At 36.4% G+C, this 6,669-nt stretch overlaps 1 protein-coding gene across 7 annotated transcripts in view; it reads left to right on the forward strand.

The window, feature by feature from the left end:
* Positions 1 to 5,099, forward strand: part of camk2b2 (calcium/calmodulin-dependent protein kinase (CaM kinase) II beta 2) — a 63,619-nt gene extending 58,520 nt beyond the window's left edge. For all 7 annotated transcript variants that reach the window (XM_086301871.1, XM_086301873.1, XM_086301874.1 and 4 more), the window contains one exon: positions 86 to 5,099. The gene's annotated coding sequence lies outside the window, so the exon portion shown is untranslated. The remainder of the gene's footprint in view (positions 1 to 85) is intronic.
* Positions 5,100 to 6,669: the final 1,570 nt, after the last annotated feature.

Here is a 6,669-nt window from a genome sequence, read left to right on the forward strand (position 1 = left end):
ATATAGCTTCATGGGAACAAATGTATATCTGCAGCACAAAAAATAAATATGCAAAATCTGAATGGGTGTAAATACTTTTTTCCAGGCATTTTGAGGAGGCAGAGCAGAAAAGTAACGAGCAGATAATCACAGAGAAAGAAGCAGCACTGAGAGAGAGGTGCAGGTGGATGTGTGGTGGGGTTGAAGGAATCTGATTTGGGGATTGTGGTCATGCTCCTGCACTCTGCACACCCACTTCTTTCTCTCTCTCCCTGTACAACTTCGACAACAGCAGACAGTAATAGCAGTGCTCCCATCTTCTGACAGCAGAGGACACATCAGCTACAACATTAAACTCTTGTAACTCTTCGGCCTGCCTACAGCAAACAAAAAAGCTATTGTTCCTTCCTATTGTTACTTCTAGTATAATTATGGCCACCGTCTGTCTCTGTGTTCTTTCAACTGTACAGTCTATTTATTATCCATTTTAATCCTTTCTTCTTTTTTATGACAATGCATGATTCCTTCCTGTGTTGTCATTAGCAGTGGCTGTTCTGCACGACTAAGGCTGCCTGTGTGAAATGAACAATCAGTATCACGTGTCTCACACAAAGAGTCTGGTGGGTGTATTTTATTATGAATTTCATTGTGTTGTGCAACAGCACAGCACAACACAATTAATTAATTAATTAATTTAATTTATTTATTGGGTGTTTAACTCCCCACCACCCCATTCCTCATCCCTCACGACCCCCAACCACTCTGTGAGACAGTGAAAACCATGCAGCATGCTAAGATGTTACTGTTGTTCTTAACTGATATTTATGTACTGAACATTGCAAGTTAACTACTGAAACTATGGTTGAAATGTTGAAATATCCCAATGTTTATGTAAATTTCCAGTTTTATCGTGGTGACTTAACTACAGTTACGCTGTTGATGGTATTTAATTGCATGATATTCCACATTAATGCATTTGGTAAATGGGGTGTTGTCGTGCATTTTCTGTTGGGTTTTTTTTGTTTGTTTGTTTGTTTTATTTGTTTTTTTGCACTGCTGGTGAGCTATAATCTGCGGCCTCTACTTTCTGGATTTCTAAGTGCATAAACTGTTTTTGTTGACATGACAGTGTAGTATATGAGGATTCTGGTGACCATGACAGAATATGCCCTTCCTCAGTAATATTTGGGCCCAGGTTCTTTACTGTTTCAAAGGCAACAACCAAAACCTTAAATGATCATTTTTGATTTAACTTATTGGAACCTGACTAATGTAAAAGGTGACAACTTAAACTCAACACAAGGGTGTGTGGTTATTACTTTTGATTGCAATAATTAAATTAGACTTTGGATTTAAAAGAAAGCCAAGGTCAAAGTTCCCAAAGTGAAATCAAAGTTTGTTTTAATTATGTGGTCATTTAAAACCATATTTTAATTGTCAGTTTTTGCTTTGGGTGGCTGTGGCTCAGGAATTAGTGCAGGTCATCTACTAACCGGAAGGTTAATAGACAACCTATTAGAACACAACCTCATCCAGTTCAATGTCTGGCTCCTCTACTTCCACGTGGCAAGATACTAAATCTTAAAATGCATCCATCTGAATTTTTGGTTAAATGTGCTTAGGCATAGAAAAAGACATGGATGTGTATATGAATGAGAGTTGTGGTAAGAAAGTGCTGAAATAGAATAGAAAAGTGCTATAAAAGTAGCAGTCTGTTTTAACATTTTTCTGTCCCTGTACAAAAAACATGTATCTCTAAAACCTTTCTCATCTTATAAAATGCATTTCTTTGATTATTAGGTTAGTCAGTGAGTATAGGAGGATTGTATCAAGGTACAGGGGAATTCTTAAAGGATTGCATTTTGTCACATTTTCACAAAAGTGTACAGATACAACCCAACAAAGCTAATATTTACTTGTCCTTCCGCATGATTAGCATTTAAATATGGTAACATTATGCTCTTGTGCCATAATTTGTGACTTAGCTGAAAGCTATTTAAGAGAAAAAGGAAAGCTGAAAAAGAATTTTCTGCTGCTCCTTACACATCGTGTGTGGGACCTTTCACTTGGGAGGCAAATGTGTAAACCACTAAAGTTATGGAGCCTTAAACAGCTGCCTGCCAAGCAGATTGGAGCAGGATACACAGACAGCTATTGATGAAAACACTAGAACATTTAACACATAAAGTGACAGATATTTAAAAAAAAAAAAAAAAAGACTAAAAGAGAGTAAAAGTGAAATTGAAAATTATATAATAAATCTTCCAGAGTTGCATTTGTACGTTTTGGAATAAGAACATAGAGTCACTCTCTCATTTTTTATGTATAAACTTTAGTTTTTCTCTAGTCTGGAGACATGAACAGGAACGACTTACTGTATTTCAGAATTCATAAAAGGGTCCTCCTTTTCCATAAAGCCCTAATTTTCACTTTGTCCTTACTCTTGTAGAGCTGTGGCTGACCTAAAACAAGAAGGTTTTAACATGTGGAAATATGGAAAAGTCACTTGACATATTTGTAAAAGACAACGGTGTCTTGCGCACACACATACATTATTACTTCTATTTCAAGCACTAAGCAGAGTTTCTTTTATATATATTTACAAATATTTGTGTGTAATGTCTAAATCACAAAAATTTACACAGTTTTTCCAGGACATTGATTCAACACACAGGCAGGAATGAAATTTGAAATAGACTGGTTTGGAAATAGTGGTTTTTTTGCACTACTTAAGCACTCAAAGCGCTTTACACAGCTTGCCTCATTTACCCAAGGACTTTTTTTGATGCCAAAGTGCCTTTTTATTGAACATTTATACTCCAATGAACGCATTGGAGGGCAGCTTAGGATACCTGCTTGAGGAATACTTTGGCATGGACCTTCTCATTAGTAGATGACCTGGTCTACTTCCTGAGCAACAGCCACCCCTCAATGTTTGTGAGTAAAACCAAAATATTAGGTAGAATATCAAATCCTTTATTTTTACAATATCTCCCAGAAATATCTGGGAAAATACAACAAATATCTAGTGTTGTTTGCTGTATTTTCCCTTAACGATCTAACTTTCTGTCCTTGAGGGGGCATTAACTTCTTGAAGCTTGATATTTAGACTGACTACAGGATTAAAGTACATACATGATTATTGAATGTGAGAAGAAAAATGCTGAAGATTTAAAACAGGCTTATACAGACTGTCAAATAAAGCATTGAGCTGGTCTATTTTAGGACATATTCACAATATTGTCAAATTACTTTAGCTCACTCAACAAATAGTATAGAACATTCCTAGTTTGATCCTTCAAATATCACATACACAGTAAAGCTTAAATGACTGGTTGAATCATCGCAGGACGATGACTGGAAAGATCAAATCATGGAAGTGGTTTTCTTTTTTTTTTTTTTTTTTTTGCCTGTCCCGTTTGGCTCTTTTGCCATCAGAATTGTTGTCTAAAGGCAAAGAAAGATGCCCAACGGATTTACTTTACCAAATTGACCATCCCAGCCTTGCCATAATGGTTCACCTTTTATTGTTTATTTTATTTTCACTTACTGAACATGGGACAGACTTGACTGGGGGAAAGAAGGGGAGAAAGAAAGAGGGAAAGAGAAACAGCTGAGAAGAGGGACGGGGGAGAAGGGCAAAAACCAAAAACCAACAGAATGAGCAGAAAAAGAAAAAAAAGAAGAAAAAAAGAAAAAAAAATGCATATATCAATCACCTGGGTCACCTGCTGAGAAAGAAAAAAGAAAACAAGCAGAAGAGAACAAGAGTAATAGAATAAACAATATCACAATGATATATGGGAATATGACAGTAAATACTAAATATTAAACATTATTGTGCAGCACATAAGATCAACAGAACACAGTGTGCTTTGAGGTAGGAGCCAAAAAGGGTGTAGTTTGTGGGTGTGATCACCCGTGTGTACACCTGTGAGCATGGACGCGCTTGTTTTTTGTTTTTTAAAAGGTTCCTTCATGTAATGATCTGCTAGAGGGTGTGAGGGGGCCACAGCCCCGTCCTCCAGGGCATGAAGCAGGTATGGAGGAGATCAAAACTCCAGACATCCAGAGGCCCCCAGAACACAAGAGACCAAGGAAGACCAACAGAGGGGCAGCCGCGCCACTGGAAGTGGTTTTCAAAGAAAACTATAAAAATTTGCTGGTTCCAGCTTGTCACCTAATGGAGAAAGGAAACCAATTATCATGAAATATTAAAATATACATATATGATTTTATAAAGTAAACTAAAGAAAAATGTATTAGAAAGATAACTTTGTGCTTCTCACAACACTAAGAAATCAAACCTTAGGTACTAAGTGGTGTTGTAAAATACACCATCTACTAGGGTAAATGTATGGGCATACCAGCAATTCACAAGGTAAACTTCTCACCATCCATGCTATTCATGATGTAAAATAAAGAAATATTGCTTTCAAATACTTGTTGCATTGAATCATAAAAGTTAGAAGAAGATTTAAAAACAAAAACACATTAAGCACCTAAATTTGGAGAGACGCATGGTGAACTTGCCAAGCCAAGGCTGCGATTTAGTGTTTCACATTTTGCACGAGTAGTGTCTTCAACACATTATTAACAGTCATTCAAAACAGTCTTTTATTAATTACTAATTATTTACGTTATAAAATGAAATGGGGAATTATGCATCATCAGACAGTCTTCAGGTTGTTTTTGTTTTTTTGTTTTTTAAACCATTAGTATCAGTGAAACTCCAGAGCTATGGCTTTAGGATAAAGCCATGAATTTCCCTTCCTGGTCAAACCAAATGTCAATGCTATCAGTACTTTAATTGGATTGGTTACTTAGAATTAGTGTCCCTCTTTGAAAGCTGTACCTTCTTACTTAATAGCTAGGTTTGGGCCTGGGTGTTAATCTTAGGCTTCAGCTATAAAGAAAAATTTAAATGTATTGATAGATCCTTATCATTTCTTCTTCTGTGTTCATGTGAGCAAGTATGATATGAATGATGATGATGGTGATGACTGTATGTGAAACAAAGCTTTTATCATGTACTTTTTGTATTTATTATATGATGATGATCAATATTAAAGTGTGATCAGATGTAATCAGTGTGTAAACTAATAAAATTGTCCACTCTACTATTCCGTCTTATCTCAACTCACAACATTAGAAAGAACCCCGTGTTGTTTCAGTTTTCCTTGTGTTTTTAGTGCTTTAAAATGTTACATGAATAAATGTCAGTATTTCCTCTAAACAGAATATTAGAATATTCCAGCAAGTATTTTTAGAAGGCAAAGTTTGAAGGGTCAGTAAAAACATCTCAACCACCACAGTGATTAAAGGAAAGTTCGAAAAGTAGATTTACTCATGAATGTTTTAAAGGTGTAAAGTTACTTCTCTTTTGTTGCATTTCAGGGTAAATGTCTCACTTATATATTATATATTTATAAATTTATTAATTTTGCAGACAAGGATAGAAAATGTAATCTGTTGTTAAACATTAAACATCATTTTATTTTGCTGGAATTCTTACTCTACCCATTCTCTTCCACTTATCCAATTTAGGGTCACAGTGGGGCGAAACCTATCACAGTTGCCATAGGGCAAGAGGCTAGGTACACCCCTAGTCTGACACAGGGCCAACACAGAGAGACAGACAACAATTCACAACTATGGGCAATTTGGAAATTAACCTAACCTCACTAAAAGCATGTGGTTGGACTATTGAAGACAGCCGGAGAACCCAGAGAGAACCTATGCAAACCCACGGCCAGACAGTGGATTCTAATCGTAAATTGGAGCTAAATAAATAAATCAAATTGAAATATATTAAATTTAGGGAGATAAAACTCACCTTTTGCAAATACCTTAATGTCACGGATTATAGTGAAATACAGTAGAAACATATTTAAAATTGCAGTAAAAAAAAAGTAGTAATTCACTAGCTGGGATCACATGCTTGTGAAAACCTACAAAAATGTTAGGTTTGCTAACATTTTTGTTGTTAATGGCAGATGGCTTGAGCATAAATTGAGGCTGTGGTTTGGGGACGGCCTCAGAGGGGACTGGTGCCAGTTCCTGGGTCAGGCAGATCCCCATAAGAAGTGAATTATTTGAAAAAGGGAGAGAGGGTGGGTACGAATCTAAGAGGAGACAATAGCGACCTCATTGTACAGGATACAGTAACCATCGCAGTGGCAGACATCGAGGAAAGTTTTTCAATATATAACTGGTTAGGGGTGAGGGGAGGAAGACACGATAAAAGACACACTGTGGAAGAAAACCAGAGTTTTAGAAGGATTTTAAATTCAAGAATGAAAAAAAGCTAATATGATGTCTCTTTCTAGTACTCTTGCACCAGCATCATTATGATTATTATGATTATTATTATTATTAGTAGTAGTAGTAGTAGTAGTAGTATTTGCAATGTTGCAATGCTGGTTCTGAGAGATTGATCTTGGAGGCTGCTGTTCTCTGCTCTTAGGTACACCAGCATTGATATTGTGTGATGCCTGTTTTCCTCAATGCTCTTCTAGCATTGCTCAATTTCAGCTCAGGATCTGCCCTTGTATTGTTATTCACTTGTAGCTGAAAGCACACCTTGGGATCTTTGCATGGATCTTTGGAAAACAGGCCATTTCTCCTCTTGGCTTCTGCTATGGAAATCTTGTTGCACTTTCTTATTCATCCAGGACCAGGTTTTTCAAC

This window comes from Aulonocara sp. 'chitande type north' Nkhata Bay, linkage group LG7, assembly GCF_057382095.1.
Source record: "Aulonocara sp. 'chitande type north' Nkhata Bay isolate Kocher_YH1m ecotype deep benthic linkage group LG7, A_spYH_male_GT1.1, whole genome shotgun sequence".
Lineage (NCBI taxonomy): Eukaryota > Metazoa > Chordata > Actinopteri > Cichliformes > Cichlidae > Aulonocara > Aulonocara sp. 'chitande type north' Nkhata Bay.